This window comes from Macrotis lagotis, chromosome 1 (assembly GCF_037893015.1).
Source record: "Macrotis lagotis isolate mMagLag1 chromosome 1, bilby.v1.9.chrom.fasta, whole genome shotgun sequence".
Classification (NCBI taxonomy): domain Eukaryota; kingdom Metazoa; phylum Chordata; class Mammalia; order Peramelemorphia; family Peramelidae; genus Macrotis; species Macrotis lagotis.
In genome coordinates this window covers 287928160-287949046 of record NC_133658.1, presented here as the reverse complement: position 1 = coordinate 287949046, position 20887 = coordinate 287928160, and the positions used below count along the sequence as shown (strand labels likewise).

Here is a 20887-nt window from a genome sequence, read left to right as displayed (position 1 = left end):
TTAGAGGATAGCCAGGGTACATGGGTGAAGGACTCTAGCACAGTAAAAACCTACATATCAGCTCAAGAAGAGGTGCAACGAGTGGGACAGATGCCAACTGGGAGCTTTGTCACCACTAGGTTTCACTTGACAAATCAAAGCCAGACTTCCATGGGGTAAACAACTGTGCCTAGGTCTTAGGCTGTTTTGAAAGAGTAAAAAGTTAAAAAATTAATAGCAGCTGTTTAGTTTGGACCCCAGGAGCAGAGATGGTTCTAACTTCTAGCCTAATCTGAAGCCTACAGAGAAATAACCAGGGCAGGATCCTAAACCAAGGGAAAGCTGGTGGTTTTGTCACTGAACCAACTTCCCTGTTGGTTAATAGGGACTGAGTCTAGCAGAGTAGTCTACTGTTGCTTAAATCCAAACCCAGGTCAGGAACTTGTAGAGCTCAGACCAGGGGCCAGATCACTTTGCCTTGAGTCAGATGATAACCTCCAGATTCTGTAGCCTGAGCTGCCTCTGAGAGCCTGGAATAGTACAATGCTTATTCTCCCAAGACAACAGGAAGCCCAGATTTTCCATCCAGAAAGACACCTTAATATCAAATTTGAAATCAGGATGAAAGCTGGAAGAATAACCAAATGAAAAAAGAATGGCATCAAAAGTGAATATAGTGACAGGGATGCTTAAGACACAAACCTAGGAGAAAAGAATGACTCCCAAACATCTACAAGTAAAGCTTCCTGGAGGAGATGAAGCAAGAGTTTTTTAAAATTTTTTTATGAATGAAATAAGAGCACTAAAGGAAAAATAGAAAAGAAATAAGAGATATAGAAAAAAGAATTGGAAAAGGAACTAACAACTTGATACAAGAGGTCCAAAACCTTACCCAAACAGCAAACTCCCTGATAATTGGAATAGACCAAATAGAAGCCAATGACACCAAAAGATAGTATTAAAAGAAAGTCAGAAACAACTCCCTGAAAAATAGATTGAGGAGAAAAAAATTAAAAATCATTGAATTACCTAAATGCTTTGATGACATAAAAAGAGTCCAGACATCATAATTTCAAGAAATGATAAAATTACCTAGATCTCTTATAATCAGAGGAGAGAGAGAGAAGGGAAAATAAGGTCAGAGAAAATTATCTCACATATTTGGGGAACACAAGTAGAAGTCTATAAAAACAGGGAGGAATGAGGAGAACTGATGACCCCTGAACCTCATACTCATCTGAATTAGTTAAAGGAGAGAAGAATAAACACATAGAATTGGGTACAGAAATACATTTCATTTAACAGGAAGACAGGAGGGAAAGGGATAAAGGGAAAATGGAAAAATTAGAGAGAGAGTAGATTAAGGGAGGGATTGGTCCTAAGAAAAACAAACTCCAAGGATGTACACAAATATTTTGTTTTATTGGAAGCAATTGGGATTGAGTGACTTGCCCAGGGTCATACAGCTAGTAAGTGTATGAGGTTGAATTTGAGCTCAGGTTCTCTTGACTCCAGTGCTGATGCTCTATCTAATGAACCAGCTAGCTCCCCTCTACAGAGAATAGTTTTAGAGAAACTTGGGAAGATTTAGATGAATTGATGAGAAGCAAAATCAGGATAACAATTCCTATATTGACAATTTTGTAAAGATAAATAATTTTGAAAGACTTAGGAAGAAACTTTTCCCAAAAGTGATGACCTACCACAATTCTAGAGGATCAGTGATAAAACATGTGACTCACTTTCTGATAAAGAGTGAGATACCAAATGAATAATCATCCGTCTGTGTGTGTGTGTGTGTGTGTGTGTGTGTGTGTGTGTGTATCTGTGGAGTTTTTTCTTTCAGACATAGAAAACACACTAATTTGTTTTGAGTGACTATATATGGCTTTTTGTTTTGTTTGCTTTGCAAGGCAGTGGAGTTAAGTGATTTGCCCAAGGTCAAACAACTACTAAAGTATCAAGTGTCTGAGTTGGGACTCAGATCTTCCTGACTCCAGGTCCAGTGCTCCACCTAGTGTACCACCTAACTGTCCCTGACTATATAGAATAAATTCTGTTTTGTACATGTTGAATTTGAGACATCAATGACTTTTTGGTGGACATCCATGGTTGGCAAGCATAACCTGGATGAAGATCCAGTAAAGGATACTAAGAAAGAGCAGTCAGGTAGAAAGAGAAGCAGGATAGAGAAGGATTTTGATAATCTAGAGAGGAGAGAGTATCCATTGGGGAGAAGAAGGTGATGGACAATGTAAAAGAGAGGTCAAGAAGGATAAGGATCTCTGGAAACTTTGGAGCAGTTTTAGTTGAATGATATCAGAAGTCAGACCCCAGAAGAAGAGCATAAGAGCAAATGAAGTAGATGCACTAATTGTAAATGGCTTTTTCTAGGAGTTTAGTAATGAAAGGGAAGAGAGCTATAGAATGACAGATAGCAGGGATGTTCAGAGCAAGTGAGATTTTTCTTTTTTTTAGGGATAAGGGAGGCTTGGACATGTTTACAGGCAGCCTGGAAGCAAACAGTGGATTGAAAGAAGATTAGTGAGAGAATGGGGATGATAGAGGAGGCAATCTGCTAGAGAAGATGAGATGAAATGTGTTCAAGGATGCGTGTTTATTGTATTTTTCCCCTATGTGATATGAGAGACCCTAGAGGAAGATATGTAGGCTTTAGAGAAAGGGAAATAAAGTACCCAAATGAAAGGTAAGCAGGAATAAAAGAAATTTTATAATTATTTGAAGGTTCAGATCTGCATTTAAATTATAGGAACCCATGATTATTGCAAAGAAGAAAAGGAATCTCAAAAAAGTAGTTAGATCGAAATATATCCCTTCAGGTCATTGCCCTAATTTGGATACTCATTTGATACTTTAGGTTAGAACTTCCTAGTTGACAGGATTTCTTTTCATTCAGTCTTTATACATCTGCTCAATAAATACATATAAATCTGATTCAGAAGTAGAACTTGTCTCTTCCCTTAGAGAATTTACACTACTTTGGCTGGCAAACAAGATACATATAAAAAAATAACTGCATATGAGCAAGTTTTGGAAAAGTCATTCTCCAATAAATAATTAGTCAAAGGCTATAAATGAATGGCAAAGCATTTAAGTGTTTACCATGTGACAAGCATTGGAATAAAAATGACAAAGAGAAACAAATGTCTCTCTCAAAAAATTGACATTTTAAGAGGAAGAAATAATATATGTAGGGAGGTAGTAGCCAAGGTGGGGATATTTGGATTAGGAAAGTTACCTGCTTCAAGAGTGGAACCATGGAGGGGTAATACTATTGACATTAATATAGACTTTACATATATTATTTCATTTGTCTTCACACCCTTGTAAGCTAAGTGTTATAGTTATCCCCATTTTAGAGCTGAGAGAACAGACTGAGATTCAATGACTTATCCAGGGTCACATAACTAGAGGGTGTTTGAGAAAGGATTGAGCTAAATTAATCTTTTTACTATTTAATCTGGTGTTCTACAGTGTTATACACTGTAATTTGCCTCAAACATGGTGATGTCATTTTGGTATTCTTTGATAATGAAGGACAAGAACCAACCACCACACCATATTGCCTCTAAAAAGCAAAAACCAAGCAAAAAAAAAAAAATACTGCAGATGAAAGAAGTAAAATGACTTACCTGTCCAAGGTCATATAGGTCTTAACTAGTAGAGTGGGATTCTAACCTAGATCCTCTAATTCTAATTGTTTTTATACTTCCTACCACTCTTGCTACTTTCTATACATAATAAACTCAAGAACCTTAGGAATGAATAGCTGTGGCTTCCTGGAACCATCATCCAGGTAAACAACCAATGAGGAGATGGTACTAGGCAGCTGCTTCTGCAGGGGCATCAGCCCCTACAGTTTAGTGGCCACAGCTATTGAAAACACAGGAAAGATAGTGCTTATCACAAAAGTTCTTAACCTTGACAGTGACTCAATATTAGAAATGAACATGGTTTTTTCAGTGTAATTGACATCAAAGAAGATGTGCTACCATCCATTTTGTGACTGTACACTAAGGACCATGATATTTTTCTGATTTGCAACTGATAATCTCCTCTATGTTTTGTTTCCTCCAGTGGAATGTGAACTCTTGGAGAGAAGGGAATCACTTGTTTTTCTACTTGTGTTCTCAGGGTTTAGCACAGTGCTTTGTACATAGTAGTTATTTAATAAATGTTTTTTTTTCTCACAGTCATTCATTCAAAATATGTTGACTGACATAACACACTTTAAATAATCATTTCTATTGACCATAGCAATATTATTGTCTCCACATGCCTTAGGTCTTACAGCAATAGAAATTCCTCTTATGCCATCATTGATTAGGAAGACAGTATTTCTACATAACAGTTACATAGGAGGCAGGAAGGGCATGCAATGACTAGGAGTGAGGAAGATTAGTCTTCAAATCCAGCCTCAGTCACTTACTAGCTCTGGGAAACTGGGCAATTCACTTAACTCAGTTTCCTCTTCTGTAAAATGGGCACAGAATGGCATTTACCTCCCAGGATTTTTGTGAAACATTTGCAAAGTGCTTTGCAAAATTCAAAGCACCATGTAAATGCTAGCCATTATAATTTCTATTTTTATTTTAGCAATAACTATTGTGTGCTCTTGGCTGTTGGCAACATCATTCAAATGGGGTTATAATCAGAAAAATGCAAATTAAAAAAACAACAATGAAATGCATTTCTAACAGGTTTTTTTTTTACTTTTGAAGAGCATTTGCACTCATTGTTTTGCTTTATTCTCATTTAGTCTCTGTAGTCTCTCTGATGTACTAACAGTAGCGTCATTCTTCCCATTTTACAGATAAGAACACTAAGACTCACACAGGCCTTTTGACTCAGTGGAGGTCATACTCCTAGTCTCCAGCCTAGGTCTCCTGACTCACAACCCAACAGTCCTGCTATTCCCAACTTATTGAATACTAGGGTTTAGGGAAGACACCTGCAACATTTTCAAATTTGGTAGCTGCCTTTGCCCACTACATCTTCTAAATCCACTGAGCTACTTGAAAGGATGTATATTATCATCAGGCTTTCAATATGAAATCTTAAATTGCTATAAAATCCATTGGCTACAAATTCTAGGAAAAGGGTGTGATGAAGTGCTGGCTCTATCTTCTGTGATAGTAAATGGGCTTTGCATATGCAAATTGAATGGATTTTAAAATGGTATTTAATGACAATTTTCGTAGCAGACATTAACATTAATTGCATCAAAATGAAACTGCTGCATTAGGTTGCTGTTAGCAGCAAATACCCCAGCGATAAAGCTTTATCTTTATCAGCACCAGCTCCTTCTGATATGACAGGGCAGCTCAGCAAATTGCAGGGAAAAGGGCTTTTATGGACCAGAAATATCCCCCAAAGCAGGGCCCAATCAGCATCAATTTTGCTTTATTTCTTCATAAATGGAGGTTAAATGGCTGCTGGAAAGCTTGGCTGGTCTGTCCAACTTTCCCTGACAAAATCACAGCCCCCACAGCATAAATGGAAGAGGTAGGTTTAAAAAATAATCAGTCCTAGGCAGTAATGGGGCTATTACTTTAAAGTGATGGGGCACCGGGCCCATTTGCTAATGACCACCTTTTACAGTGCCTGATTGTATTTATTTCTTTACTTTAAAAGCATGTTAAAGACCAAATCATACCCACATTACTGAAGAGTTAATGATATCATTCCACCCAGCACTAAGTATTTGAGAAGTTCATTCTAAGTTTAGGTTGGTGCTTACAGAATTAGAAGGGACCATAGAAATCATTGTCTCAGCCCTCTCATTTTATAAATGAGAAAACAGAGGCTTAAAAATGGAAAAGACCAGTGTAAATATTTGACAATCACCCCATTTAAAAATATATACACAATGTACACATGACATACTTTTAAATTTAATCTGCATTTTTTCTCCATTACTTTGTCTAATTAGCCAACAAAACAATCAAGCTATTTGAACTAGCTCTTGCATACCCTTTGAAAGTAGCTTGCTTGCACATCAAGAGAAAATTGTGAAATAGTTGATGAGACTTTGGTTTCAGTCCCACCTCTGATTTTCCTTATGTCATTCCATCTCTCACCTCTGTGCCTTTTCAATGACTGTCCCTCAAACTTGTATTTCTTTCCCCTTGTTGCTTCTGCTTCTTAAAATCCCCATCTTCCTTCAAAGCTCAGTTCAACACCATCTTCTTCCAGAAGTCTATCCTAGCTCCCCCAGCTGGTAGTACCTTCCCTCTAAGGTTACCTCTTAGCTTTTTTTATGCACCTTGTATATATCTACGAATACATTGATTTCCATTAGAATGTAAGCTTCTTGAGGGCAGGAATTTTTTTTCTTTCTTTATTTGTCTCTCTAAATTAGTATCATGCATGGAATAAAGGAATGACTTAGTAAATGTTTATTGATTAATCAATTAATTGTGAACAGAGACAAGTCATTTGCTGTTTCCTCATTTGTACAAGGGAAGTAATAATTTATATCCTAGACACCTTAGATGGATGATGAGAGCATATGGAAAGCCCTTTGGGGGAGATGCAATATGCTATTATCCTCATTTTACAGCTGCTTTTTTATATGCTTAAAACATTTTTACATTGAATTTTTTTCTCATTTTCATGTTAACAAAAATGTAACATTTTTTAAAATTTTGATTTCTATATTCTCTTTTCTTTTCCATCCTCCTCCCTGAAAAGCAATTTGTTATACAAATTTCCATATTAGTCATTTTGCAAAAGAAAATACAGACTAAAACCCCTAAAATAAGAAAGTAAAAAAAGTATGTTTCAAACTACTTTCAGACCCCAAAACCTCTATTTGAGTTTGTTACTTTGTAGAATGTTCTCCTGGTTCTGCTCATTCACATTGCATAAGTTTGTGTACATGTTCCCAGGTTTTTCTTACAGATGCACAGGGTTACATTGCTCCTGCTGGCAGCTCTGGGACTAGAATGTGGTTTGAACAGGTGCCTGTCCAGCACTTGTTCCACTGCGCTGGCAGCTTCTATTGATGACCATGGTTTAGATTCTGAATTCTACACAAAATAAACACCTTTGCAAAAGAGTCCTCCAAAATAGGACTCCTTAAGATAATATTTACTGAGTGTTTGTCATTTCCAAGCAAATTATTACATTTATTCCTGATGAGGAGAAAATGCATGCTTCCTTCCTTCCTTAGATCCACATGATTCAATTCAATTCAGTGAATATATATTAAGCACCTACTGTGTTTAGGCATTGGAGGAAAGCTCAGTTTTACAAGTTGAGGTCCTTGCCCTTGTGGAGTACAGAGTTATGCTATGACACAAATAACTACGACATGAAATCAAATGCCTAACATGGAGCTGCAAGGAAATTATAGTATCAGTTCAGAGGGAGAAGAACCATTCATGAATGGTTGAAAGTGAAAGTCTGACTCTTTATCCCAAGAAGGAAAATCACTTATAACTTTGGGTGGATGGGGCATCATAGTCTCCTTTGGCATTTTGGTGAAATCTGGATCATTTCTTAGAATAATGTTTTTTAAATGCATCATAAAAATAATACATAGAATTCCAAAGGAAGCCTGTTATATTGAGAGTCAATTATCAAACATTTAAAAAAACGTTTATTGACCACAAATTAAGAACATCTGACCTAAACCATTTCTTTTTAAAATAGCAGGTTGGGGACTGAACATTGGATAAAGTCCTCCTAGCTCTATTTTGCTTGCTCTGTATAGATCCTGCCAAAACTGGTAAATTTAGATTTGAAAAGGATATTTGGACCTTGGGTAGGTCAGCTGCCAGCTTAGTAATGCTGAATTCTGCCCAAAAGGCACTCTGTGGTTCAGTGTAAACGATAATGTCAGACAGCCAGAAGTGCAGTTATTTAAACAGCACCCCCCCTTAATTATTGATACATTTTAACAAGTGTTTGCAAATATTCACATAACTCCCAGTACATCTTAATTGTTAGAGCTCTTAATTGGGCAAGCATTGTCAATTAAGATACAGTCCAGTGGCATGGAGGGGAATAGAACAGCATATGGCAGCTTGTGAATTCTGGTAGCTAAGATTAGCTCTAACACCTCCTGTGCACATGCTTTGGAGTCATCTTTCTCGTGTCTGCAGCAGTAGAAGACACCCCACAGTTATGAAGTAAACTTCCCTTTCCTTCCTCCAGTTGGCCTTGTCCTAGATATAGAACAAAGAGGTACAGAACTCCAGGCAGGAAGTGGTTAGTATTTTAAGATTGTGGAAATGGAGAGGAAAGAGTTGATCTTTTAAAATTCATTCATCAATCTTTTATTTAGTACTTATTGTGTATGAAGTACTGTATTTTTTAAGGGAAACACAGATATCTAAGACAGGACTCCTACCCTCATGAAGCTTATATTCTAATTAGGGAGATGAGACCTATACACAATTTTATAGTAACTTTAATGCAAATGAAACACGGCACAAATACCACCAAAGTCATCTTTGAAATGGAAGTAGTCATAGTGGTAGTTCTGGAAAGAACTCTGGATAAGGAGTTATGAAGCCTGGATCTACTACTGACTAGTTGTATGATTTACAAGAATTGTATCAGATTCAGTGTCAGATGTGCTTCCTATTCATAGGACTGGCCTTTCTCTGGACCTCAATTTCACATCTCTGAAATGAGGGGATTTGATTCTAAAGGTCCCCTAACAGAGCTTAATCTTTGGAATCTATGAGTCTAGCCCATTTCAAAATAAGTTATTTGACAATAAAAAAGATAACTTCTCTAAATAATTTTTTAAGTCCTGAGAATTGAAACTTCATTTATTCAGAAGAAGAACCTAATAAGAAACAAAATACCTCACTATTTAATGCTATGAACCATGTTTTGGATCAGAGGGTAAAACCAGTTTATATTCTTGAGGGTCAGAATGGCACAATTCAACTTCAACATTTTTTAAACCAACAAATTAGTCAGACCCTCAAACCCAGAACCTCAAAGAAAAGCAGCTGAGGCAAAGTAAGAATTATAATAAAAATGGGCAATGCAGCTGGCATTGTACTTCTTTTGGGAACTGCTGCTTGTTGCCATCAGATGCATCATCAGCCTGACACAAATGTGAAGGATGGGAAAAAATTTTACAGGCTGTTAAAAAAATGTTTTCAGGCTGACAGGTTTTTTGAATCTATCTGCCAAGCTGATTTATTTTACAAATTTACAATAGGCCCATCAATCATTCTGGGTTCTTTTGTTACACTGTGAGCCAGTGGCCAAAAATCCAAACCACCCACCAATAAACCAATAACAAGCCCCTTCTTAGGTCTGTTCCAGAGAATGGAAGATGGAGTTTTCCAAAAGCTAAACTAAAGGGAAAGTGGATTTAATACAGTCCTGAGATTTCAGTCGGAACCTAGAATGACCACAAGAGGGAGTGCATATCTGACTACAAGACTTCTGGGGCTCTCCCTATAGAAACATTCCCCCCAGCAACCCTGATAAAATATTAATATTTTCTTTAAAAGAGAACTGGACCTGAATCCTTTCAGACTCTGCTGAAGTCAACCACTAAATGGAGTTAGAGATGCTTGACAGATAATGCTTTCTATCTGCTTTGGCCAAGTCAAAGCCCCGATTGGACTTAGAATGAGTTTCATTGGAGAGCTTGCCCATTTAGAGAGAGAGAGAGAGAGAGGGAGAGGTAGTGTGAAAAGAGTCCCAGACTTTTGACCCAGGAAGACTGGCTCAGTTAAGCAAGTGGTGGGCGAATTACTTTCCCTGTCATTGCCTCAGTTCTTCTTCTTCTTCTTCTTCTTCTTCTTCTTCTTCTTCTTCTTCTTCTTATTATTATTATTATTATTATTATTATTATTATTTTGTTTATCCTTCATTCTCAAAGAAGAGCACAATATTAGGGTAGGTGATGCCATGACAAGCACATGAATTGGATTTGAGTGTGAGGGGGATGCTGTACTAAATTACCAGGCTCACTTTCTCCTCCAGAACCACCTGGGTCCAGTGACCAGATATGAATCAGGAAGACTAGAGATGACCCTGGATGTGAGGCAATCAAGGTTAAGTGACTTGCCCAAGGTCACACAGCTAGTGAGTGTCAAGTGTCTGAGACAGGATTTGAACTCCTGTCCTCCTGGCTCCAAGGTCAGTGTTCTAAACACCGCACCACCCAGCTGCCCAAGTTGAGAGTGTAGAAGAGATGAACTCTGTCTTCCAGCTCTGGCATTCCTTGAGTCTATGGAGAAAGCAAATACAACTCCATTTAATAGGCCAGGAAATCCTGAGGACTCAGTGGGTAGGGATGATGTCTCTGTCCCTTTTTCTCTCCCTAAGCTTCCCAGTCACCCAGCTGTTCCCACTTCTATCTCCCTCTGGCTTCCCCAAAGCTATGTTTTCCTCCCTGGAAAGGCCAGCTTTGTTACCAGAGTCATAAAAAGGGCATTTTTCATCCCTTCTCTTTTTTCCTTCTCTCCCTCTTTCTTTCCTGGGCTCAGACTTAGATTTATTGTTTCCCTGATGTGTGTGGCATTCGGAGCAGGGAGGGGTCAGGGAAGGCGCTGATGGGACAATAATAGATAATACAGGCATTCCCCTGGGGCTTGTCCGGCTCCACACCCTATCCATCAGCAGCCAGCTCCCGTGCCAAGGTCAGCGCTAACGAGCCTCTGCTAAGGTCCCGGCCTCCCCCATGGGGCTTCCACCAATCAGATTGCTCGGATTCTCGCTCAGGCTTTTGATCTCTACAAGGGCTGCTTTCAGTAAAATGGCTTTTGCAACTGTGAGCCCTAGCCGAGTCTAAGCATCAGCAGTCAGTACTGGGTGCTCCACGGTCTCCAGGCCTCCTGCCTTCTCCACTAGAACCAAAACCAAAACAAAAAAAAAAAGTTTTTTAATAATTAGGACCATATCTCTAGCTGCTTAGAACCTTTTTATGTTGGATGAAGGAGCAGACCCTTAGTAGATCTGTACAGCCAAAGTTAATTCAAAAACACACAAAACTGCTTTAGAGTGAGTGGGTGTTTATGTAAAATTCTCTTCTTTGTGGACTGCCGTCACAACACGGACACCCTTCTCTTTCTTTCTATTGCCCCCTAGTACAGGACCTCATTACTACTTATTGGAGTTTATTGCAATAGCCTCCTAATGGGACTTCTTTCTTCCAGTCTAATCTTACTCCAAATTAAGCTATTGGATTTTGCCAGACTAATCTTGTCTATGTACAGATCTAGTTATATCACTTCTCTGCTCAAAAAGCTTTAAGGGTTCCCCATCATCTGTCAACTAAAATCCTGAATTCTTTAAATGGCATTCAAGGTCCTTACCATCTGCACTCCCCAAGCTTTAACTTCTGTTTTCCTTTCCCTGTATTCTATAAACTAACCAAAACCTGAAATGGTTTATTTTCCCAGCATTTGTTGCATTTTCTTATCTTTGTGCATTTGTTCCTCCCTTGACTTTTAATGCCTGTAATGTCTTCTTTTCCATTCGTTGGTTGTTGAGATTCTACCCATTCTTTCAAACCAACTCAAATGTCTCCTCTTCCAGGAAGAATTTCCTGATTCATACTTTTGGGAAATGACCTTCATCTTTGACCCTCATACAGCACTTTGTTTTATACCTCCCTGATATAAATAGATTGTTGAGCATTATAGTATATATATATATATATATATATATATATATATATATATATGCTATATTGATAGATAATAAGCTCTTTTCTTCAGCCTTTAGCATTTTTCTCTGAAAAGTCCCTAGAAACTCAGAGTTGAAAGGACTTAGTAGTCTTTCTAGTCTAACCCACAGCTGAAAAAGGATCCCTCTACTAACACCTAACTAACACTTAACCAACAATTTAAAACCTTCAGTGAAGGGAGATACCACTAACACCAAAGTCAACACATTTCACTTTGGGCTAGCTCTAACAGAACATTTTTCTTTATTTTAGCTTAAATTTAATTCTTTGCAACTTTCACTCAGTGTTCCAAGGGTAGTTAGAACAAGACATTCGTCAAAATTTTTTCTTTCATTGATATCTGCCATTAACCCCTGCACCCCCCCAAAATAAAAAAAAACCCTTAAATAAAACCATCTTTATATAGGCATAGACAGGCAAAACAAATTCCAATAATGGCTATGCCTGAAAATATAAATGCAGTCCTTAAAGACAGTTATCTTATTTTCCCACTCACTCTCACCAAGTCTTTTCTTCAGTCACTTAAACATTCACATTCCTTCTATCAAATCTTTGTATGATTCTTTTTAGTCCTGATTTTCCTCTGCTAGATCTCCCTAATTTATTGATATTCTTCCCAAAATGTAGCATCTAGGACTAAATATAGTCTTCTAGTTGTGGTCTGACTAGGAAAGTATTATTCATTGAATGAATGGATGAATGAATATCCCAAGGACAATCATACTGTGATTATGACTAGTTCAGCTGGTGAGGGCAAAACTAGACAGCTCAGGTCAGGAGAGTAAATCCCAGAGAAGCTATTCTCTATCATTCCATGTTACGACCTAAGACAGCTGTCTTGTACATGAATGCCCTGAGTCACAAAAGGAACCGATGTAGTATAGATGACTTAGTGAGAATCTGCTACCAATATTAATGACACAGTTCAGGGCACATATGCCACTGATAACATCTAGAGTAAGACTCAGCATAATAATACATATTTACCCAGAAACCTTCCATAGGCTTTTCCAAATCTTTCAGACTTGAAGATGTCTTGTGTAATACCTCTTAAATTTACTCATTGTAGGATTAGGGATACGGACAGGATCATTTGTGTATCCACTTAATGCTACATAAGATAACCCACCATTTCATAGATTATCAGAGCCAAGGGAGATTTTGGAACATAGAATGTCAGAGCTGGAAAGGACCTTAGAACAGAGGGTTAGAACTTGAAGGAACATTGGAACATAGCATGTCTGAACTGGAAGGGATCTGAGAATGGAGAATGTTAGAGGTGGAAGGGACACAAGTTCTTAACCTAGGATGCATGAATAGATTTCAGGGATGAACTTGGATGGAAAAAATTTATATTCTCACTTTCTTTCATCACAAGTGAATTTGAGGATATCCATCAAGTATGAATTTTTAAAATTTTTCTGAGACTTCACTGGATTGTCAAGGGGGTCTGTGATTTTTAAAAAGCCTAAGAACCCAGGATCAGGTTTCAGCCCTTCCAGTTTCTAGACCAGTCCTATTGCTTTGCAGATGAGGAAACTGAAGCCCAGAGGAGGGAGGGGACATAACCAAGATCATACAGTAAATTAGTGGCACAACTGAGAGGAGAACCTGTCCTCCCTAAACCCCAATCTAACCTATGCTGCCTACCCCAGATTTCTAACTGAAATATGGACTACAAAGAAGCCTTAAGTCTACCTTAGAACCTGCTCTCCACTGGACATTTTCTTCTTCACATTCCCAGGACCAACAGAAACCTAGGGGGAAGCCATATAAAGAGAAAACTTCCGTACATTTTCTTTGGGGTTTTGCTCAAATTTTTCTTTCTCCCCATTAAGCTGAAGGAAGTATCAGGCAGCATTACTGAAAAAAATTATCTTTTATATGACCATCAGGTTTGTTAGCAGTCTGTTTGGAGGACTATGAAGCTATGAGTGCACCCATCCTTGAATAACTAGCAGAAACTTCTTTGGAATAAATTGACCAAGATCCCCTTGCCCCACCCAGTCAGGCTCCAATTCTCTGTGAGAACTGCTAATTGAATTCACCCTGGTGAAAAATATTAACAAATTGCAAATGACTTCTTAAATGAATTTAGAAGTCTGGAATTTGCTCCTATCTCTGCTGTCCTCTTCTGTCATTAGCCTTTATGTTCAATCCACAAACAATTTTTAAAAATAACTAAAAGCCCAGAGGCCCCCTTCCCTAATTAGTTGGAAGAGCCACATTGGTGAGGAGTGGCTAAGTGCCTCAATTAACACCCTCTTCTCACTCCCTGTCTTGTTAAAAGCAGACAGGCCCCCCCCCCCCCCCCCCCCCCCCCCCCCGCCCCCTTCAGCAGGGAACAATTAAGGAGAAAATGAAGGAGTAGGTTGTAGCTGCCTGAAGCCCCCTGGTCCACCTCCCTTCCTATCCCCCATTCCTACTGAACTATATACAGAAAAATAAATGGGGGATAGACTACCAACTCTTCCCAGTTAGTAACACCACAGTCAGTGGAGGAGAGGTAGTCTTAACCCAGGACTTCTTAGATGGAACTGTGAACTAGAACTCTAAGAAAAATGTGTCCCAAGCCATCAACCCCTTACTTATTCTTAAGTTGCAACATATTCTTCTGATCCTAAGGGAAATAATTCTATTCTTGAAACCGGAATTGTGCCCAAAGAATCTACTCAAAAGTCTTCTGACTAGTGGATTGACAACCTGGAACTCAGGAGATTCCAAATACTTGACTCCAATATATTTATTTGTACCCTGACCTTGAGTTGGTTATGGAACCTTACAGGACTTGACTTCCTCTTTCTCTAAAATAGGAGCTAAAATAACTAGTTTCCAACTAGTCTGGGGAGATTTTTGCAAACATGACTAAGATTTTAAAAACTCCAGATAAATATTTATTGAGTGCCTACCTACTATGAGGCCCTGGAGTCAGGAGGACTTGAGTTTAAATGTGCCTCAACCACTTGACATTTGCCAGAGTTTGGGAGGCTCTGAAAAAAAGTGTGGGAGATAAAGATGTATTGTATTAGACTGACTACCAAACTGAAGATCTACAGTCATTGTGCTGACCTCATTGCTATATGCCTATAAAACCTCTCCAGACTACCAGTGCCATGTCAGGAAACTGAATCACTTCCATTTCAGTTATCTTAGGAAGATTCTGAAGATCACCTGGCAGGATAACAAATCAGATACTAAGGTCCTTTCTTAAACTAAACATCCAAGCAGTCAAACATTACAACAGAGAGCAAAACTCCAATGGGCTAGTTCAAATCCCAAAAGGACTATTTTTTTTTTTGAGAAACAGGTACTCACGTGGGGGTCAGAAGAAATGATACAGGAACACTTTTTTTTAAAGGTTTTTGCAAGGCAATGGGGTTAAAGTGACTTGCCCAAGGCCAAACAACTAGGTAATTATTAAGTGTCTGAGGCTGGATTTGAACTCAGGTACTCCTGACTCCAGGGCTGGTGCTCTATCCACTATGCCACCTAGCCACCCCAGGAACACTCTTTGAAGGTCATAAAAACTTTGGAATTGATGTACAGCATCTGAGACACTGGCACAGGACCACCCAGCATTGTGTGCCCTCATTAGAGAAGGTACAGTGCTTTACAAGCGTGACAGAATTGAAATATTCAAATGAAACATGAGATGTATAAGTTTAGTGTGCCACAGTCAGACACAATGTAGTTTGTCTCCAACATAGAGATGTAGTTTTGGTCTTCTTCAATAATGAAGGGCAAGAACCAACCGATGACCTAGGGCAAGTCACTTAATCCTGATTGCCTCACATCCAAGGCCATCTACAGTGTTCCAGTCATTGAACTCAGATGTCTCTGGAGGAGAATGTGAGACTTAACCCAACACACTGCTCCCCACTCAAATCCAATTTGCTTACTTGTCTTGGCATCACCTCCCTGATGTCATAGTCTTCTTTGAGAGTGAAGGACAAACATCATCCCCATTTTATAGTTAAGGAACCTGAGTCAGAGAAAAGGTTAAGTGACTTGCTGAAGGTCACACAACTATTGTTTGAGGCTGGATTTGACTCTTATCGAAGGCTCTATTCACTACATTACCTAGCTGCTTTTGATTAATAATAAATTATTTATAATTAATAATCAAAATCTCCATGGAGAGAAATGCCATTGAAATCCATGATGTTATCTTAGCTTTTCCCTACTGAGTACTTATATCAAAATGAGCTAGTAAGTAGATTGTTCTTTTGGTCAGAATTAACTGGTTGTTTTGGCTTAGAGAAAATATATTGAGACAATTCTGGACACATACTAAGTGTTCTAGTAATTATTTGTTGACTTCACTTGACAGAGAAGACCTCTTATTAAGCATCTACTTTGTGGGATTAACAATGGAAAGACAAAAATGTCTCTGCCTCTACAGGACCTTGTTGACATACATTCATTTCAACACAGATTACATCCATACTATGTGTGAAACACACACACACACACACATACACACATATACTTTACCTTTCTTTTCTTTTCATAATTTTACTGAGGTGTTTTGTTTTTAAATCTCAGTTCTTCTTGAATATGGTCTTCTTTCCAGGGAATCTTCTCTTATGACAAAAACCAACAACAACAACAACAAAAAACAAACCAAAAACAGACACAGGAACCATGACAATGCATACAATATTCCACTCCCATAGTACCCTTCACCTCTCAAGAAAAAGATAGTAAAGAACATTCCGATATGTCTTCTAACTGGGCCATGATTATAGTCATTATAATTACTCTTATTAAATTTTTTGTTTATATTCCTGTGCATATCTTTTCCTGGTTCTTTTTACTTTACTCTGTATGAGCTCATACAAATCTTTCCATGTTTCTCTGACCTATTCATTGTAGTTAAATCATAATAATATTTCATGATAGTCATATACCGAATTAGTAGTCAATTAGTGGTTCAGTCAGTCTTCAATAAATGAGCACCTACTTGAGTTCTGGAGTTTTGCTAGTATGAAGTACTTCTGATTTTTCTTTTTAACTTTGCTATTACCAGAGCATAGATTTACAACTGTTATGGATTCTTCAAAGTCATCTAGTTCAACCATTTCAGAGAGATTCAATGAATTCTCTGATATCAAAGAGATAGTAATTTGAAATACAAGGATTTGAACCCAGGTCATCTGACTCCAAAACTAGTGCTCCATGAAAGGGACTTACTTGGGACATGTGAACTGGAGTAGAATACCCTGGGTCAAAGTACTGCTATATATTTCAAACCTCTTATTTTCAGAGTGAACATCAGTTTCAAGAAAACAGGGCTTGACTCTTTGTGAAATTACCCCCTCCCCAAAATTCCTCATGAGGCTGCTTTTGATTTAGTTAAGTTTAAGAAAAGGCCATGCTTTTCATCAATTATCCTTTTCACCCCTCACCAACCCATGGTTTGGCATGGGAGACAACGGACTGGTTTCACAGCCTCAGTGGCTGCCAAAGAGACAGTGCAAACCCTACTCCCAAACCCTCTTGGAAAGAGCAGTGGCCCTGCCTGGCCCCTCCATTCCAATGGCACAGAAGAGATGGATTTTAATTTAATTTTAACAAAATAGCTGTCTCCGGTGGAAGGAGCATCAAGAGCTAAATAAGGACCCGTCTTGAGCTGAATCACGTTGAACAGACCTCTGTGCTGTCATTGATTTTCCAGAAAGAAAAAAATTGCCTCTGGCTACGAAACCGAATTAGTAGTCACTGATGACCAATTATTTTAGCCCGCTGTGAATGGAGAGCCGTACTAAAATCCGGTTTGTCAGACCCAAGGCTCCCTTCTCAAACACCTTTCAACAAATGTGTACCAAAGTCCCTCAGAAGGTTCCAACGCCTTCCTATCTTCCGCCAAGTTCTCCTGCTCCACAAAGTTTTAATGAGCAGAGAGGATGAAGATGGGCTGCCATAAAAGGAGCCCCCTCTAATCTCAACAGAGCACTATTTGGCAGAGAGGAATGGAGCCCACAAATCAGAGCTGTCAGGTCTCAACCACACACACGCACAAAGTGTCAGCCTAATGTTTGCAAATGATAATTTCCATTTCTCTTGCATGTCCCTGGTGCCTTCATTTTAGATCAACCCCTGGTCTGGGGTATCAATTGCAAAGCAGCGAAGATGGATTTGATTGAACTAATTTGAAGTTTCTCGAAGGCCGACAACAAGTTGGAGCTCATTTTAATTTTTTTCTTCATTTTTCACCATATTAGACTTAGTTTTGACACAGTTTTGTTGTGACTGGGCTCATCAGGGCACCAAGTTTCTTTTCTGAAAGGCTTCTGCTAGGTTATCAGCAAATAATTTGTATAAGCTGTTAGCAGGAGCCCTGTCATTACTGATGGAAACCACTTAATGGATCCATAGGCAAACACAATTCTCTAAGAGCCAGTGAAAATAGCGACATAGAATTTCCCTATCTCCCTCCTATCCTCAAATTCACTGGGACATAGAGAAAGCTGCCTGAATTATATAACATTCCAAAGTGCGTTTAAGGAATCCAAAACCACAATGGGGAAAGTATAGATTTGGTAAGTATTTGACTTTTTAATGCAGGTCTACACTGGGCCAACAACTCACTCTAAATCCCTTGGAATAGCTGCTGTCTGAATAATCCAAAGGAAGCAGTTCATTAGGAAGTATGAAAAGACAAAATGTGAATGCTGAACCAGACCATTGAAGGGAAAGAGAGGTTCAATGATGATAAAGCAGCTGAGTTTAATAGAAAGAGCCCTGGGCTTGGATTCAGAATCAATCAATCAATCAGTATTTATTAAGCATCTACCATTCACCAGGCACTATGCCAGAATGTGGGGATAAAAATACAATGAATGAAATAGTCTTGCCCTTAAAGAATTTATATTCCATGAGGCAACCTAAGTTTGCATGCTTTTTGGACAAGTAAATTTCTTTAAGTATAAATTTTCTCATCTGCAAAATGGGGATAATCATATTTGCAGATGTTGATAGTAACATTGTGGAAGAATAAAAAACAAAGTTTTTAGGGGGCATCTAGCTGGTGAAGTGGATAGAGCATCGGCCCTGGAGTCAGCAGGACTGAGTTCAAATTCGACCTCAGAAACTCAATAATTACCTGGCTGTGTGACCTTGGGCAAGTAACTTAACCCAATTGCCTTGCAAAAAAAATTTGAAGCTTTTATAATCAAAAAAATTCCATATAATGATGAGCTAGCATCATAATGATGATCAACAACTTCTCCCAGAAGAGGCATTGTATCTCCTAAACACTGTGTCTCAGGAACAGTCTAAAATAAATGGAAAGAAAACAAGCTGTTTCCCCAAGCTTTAGGGGGCTTTCTGAGAGGGTAAATTTAGATCTTTGAACTTGAGGTTTAAGAGCTGGCACTAGGTATAGATAAGGGATAAACCAAGAATAAGATATGGCTCCTGCCTTCAAGAGTAAAGAGAACACATAAACAAACAAAAAAGACAACTAACTATAAAATCAATGTCATAAATGCCCAACGAATTGGACTGGCAATAAGTGATAAAGAATTTCAGAAGAAGAGCCTCAATGGCGAAGAGTTTTGGGAGGAAACAGTATTTGAGCAGTCATGAAAGATGAATGGGATTAAGATCACCTGCCTAAATTTCAGCCTGTACCCATTCTATTATCAGGGCAAATCAACCAAGAAGTATATCCTTGTTGGAAGCTCAAAGACCGTTACAGAAAGGCAGGGTACTCTAAGTACACAAATTTAATGTATACTTAAATTAAATTGTACAAAACAAAATCATGATTACATAATCTCTTTTCTCTCTTTTTTGTATATATATATATATATATATATATATATATATAAACATATTTATGTTTGCTGGTGTCTATCAAGTTCATATTTTGAAAATTTGAAAAAATCTTGATGAAAATTTAGGGTTTTTACAGATGTAAAACGTTTTTGTTATGTCAAAAGGTGAAATGCTACTAATTGATTAGTTCCATTTTTTCAGCAGTGAAACAATTTTTGAGTCATTTAAATAAAGTTCTCCTTTATAAAGGGGTTTGATTCTTTGTAGCACTGGTTCCTGTCTGATCTTCCTCTTTTTTGCTTAACCTTTTAAAAAATTATTAATTCATTTAATTTTCAAATGCATTCATTTGATTTTTTCTTTGAAAATAGTTTATTTTTAAATAAAGATAATTGTTACTCTGATTATTTGGAGTGTATTTTTTTTTTTTTAGATTTTTTGCAGGGCAAATGGGGTTAAGTGGCTTGCCCAAGGCCACACAGCTAGGTAATTATTAAATGTCTGAGACTGGATTTGAACCCAGGTACTCCTGACTCCAGGGCCAGTACTTTATCCACTACACCACCTAGCTGCCCCTGGAGTGTATTTTTAACTCAAAATAAATTTTCCAGTGTTCCAGATAATTTCTTTAGCTCTTTCTTTAGTAGAAAAACCATTAGTTCTGGATTCAGAGAGACAGGGTTCAAATCAAATGCATAAATTTGACAATAATGTCAGTAGTCTTGAGTTCCAAATTTTTCCCCCTCTTTCTTCCTTCCACCTCTCAAGACCTTGCTCAATCTTCTTAGGGAAACAGCCCCCTTTCTGAGCTATCCTAGACTATCCCAGTCTCTTGATGCCATTATAGAAGGCTGGAAATCCTACCTGCAAAACTTCTTTATGATCCTTGATGCCTGACTTATTGTTCCCTAGCTCTCACCTAGACCTTTCAGCCTTTCTCTGCTGGGAGTCTTCTCTTTACCTCTCTTCCCCTAGGACTCAGTTATGGAGAAAAACGGCTTTTTTTTTTTAACCTATCCTGGCGATTCCTGCAGTCTGTAATGGGGTTTTTTTGCCTTATTCACGTTTTCATGACCCTTTCCATAGCCTAGCTGACTTCAACTGGGTGGTATGGTAACATGAAAGGTGACGTCTCTGCACTGAAGCAGCGACTAAGATGAATTTGCTCTAGGTACTTGACCTCTGGTGGTTCTACTTACTTCTACATATCAGAACTCCCACCCTTCATCATTTACCCTAAGGAAAAGTTTAAATCTTCTCTGAACCCCCTTCCTAGGGCCTAGAAGTCTTTGAGTGGTAAGGGATTAAAGAACTCAATAACATTATTTTTAAGGACTTTGGGAGTGCCTAATAGTATAAATCTAGTATTTTGTATTAAAATGAAAAGATAACATGTAGTAGAGTTGTTAGGGAAGGTAGGGAGAAATAGGATGCTTG

General features: G+C 38.2%; 1 protein-coding gene across 1 annotated transcript in view; it reads left to right on the top strand.

Moving 5' to 3' along the window:
• CFAP77 (cilia and flagella associated protein 77) overlaps positions 1-20887 on the top strand; it is a 193971-nt gene that overhangs the window by 102621 nt on the left and 70463 nt on the right. The window lies entirely within an intron of this gene.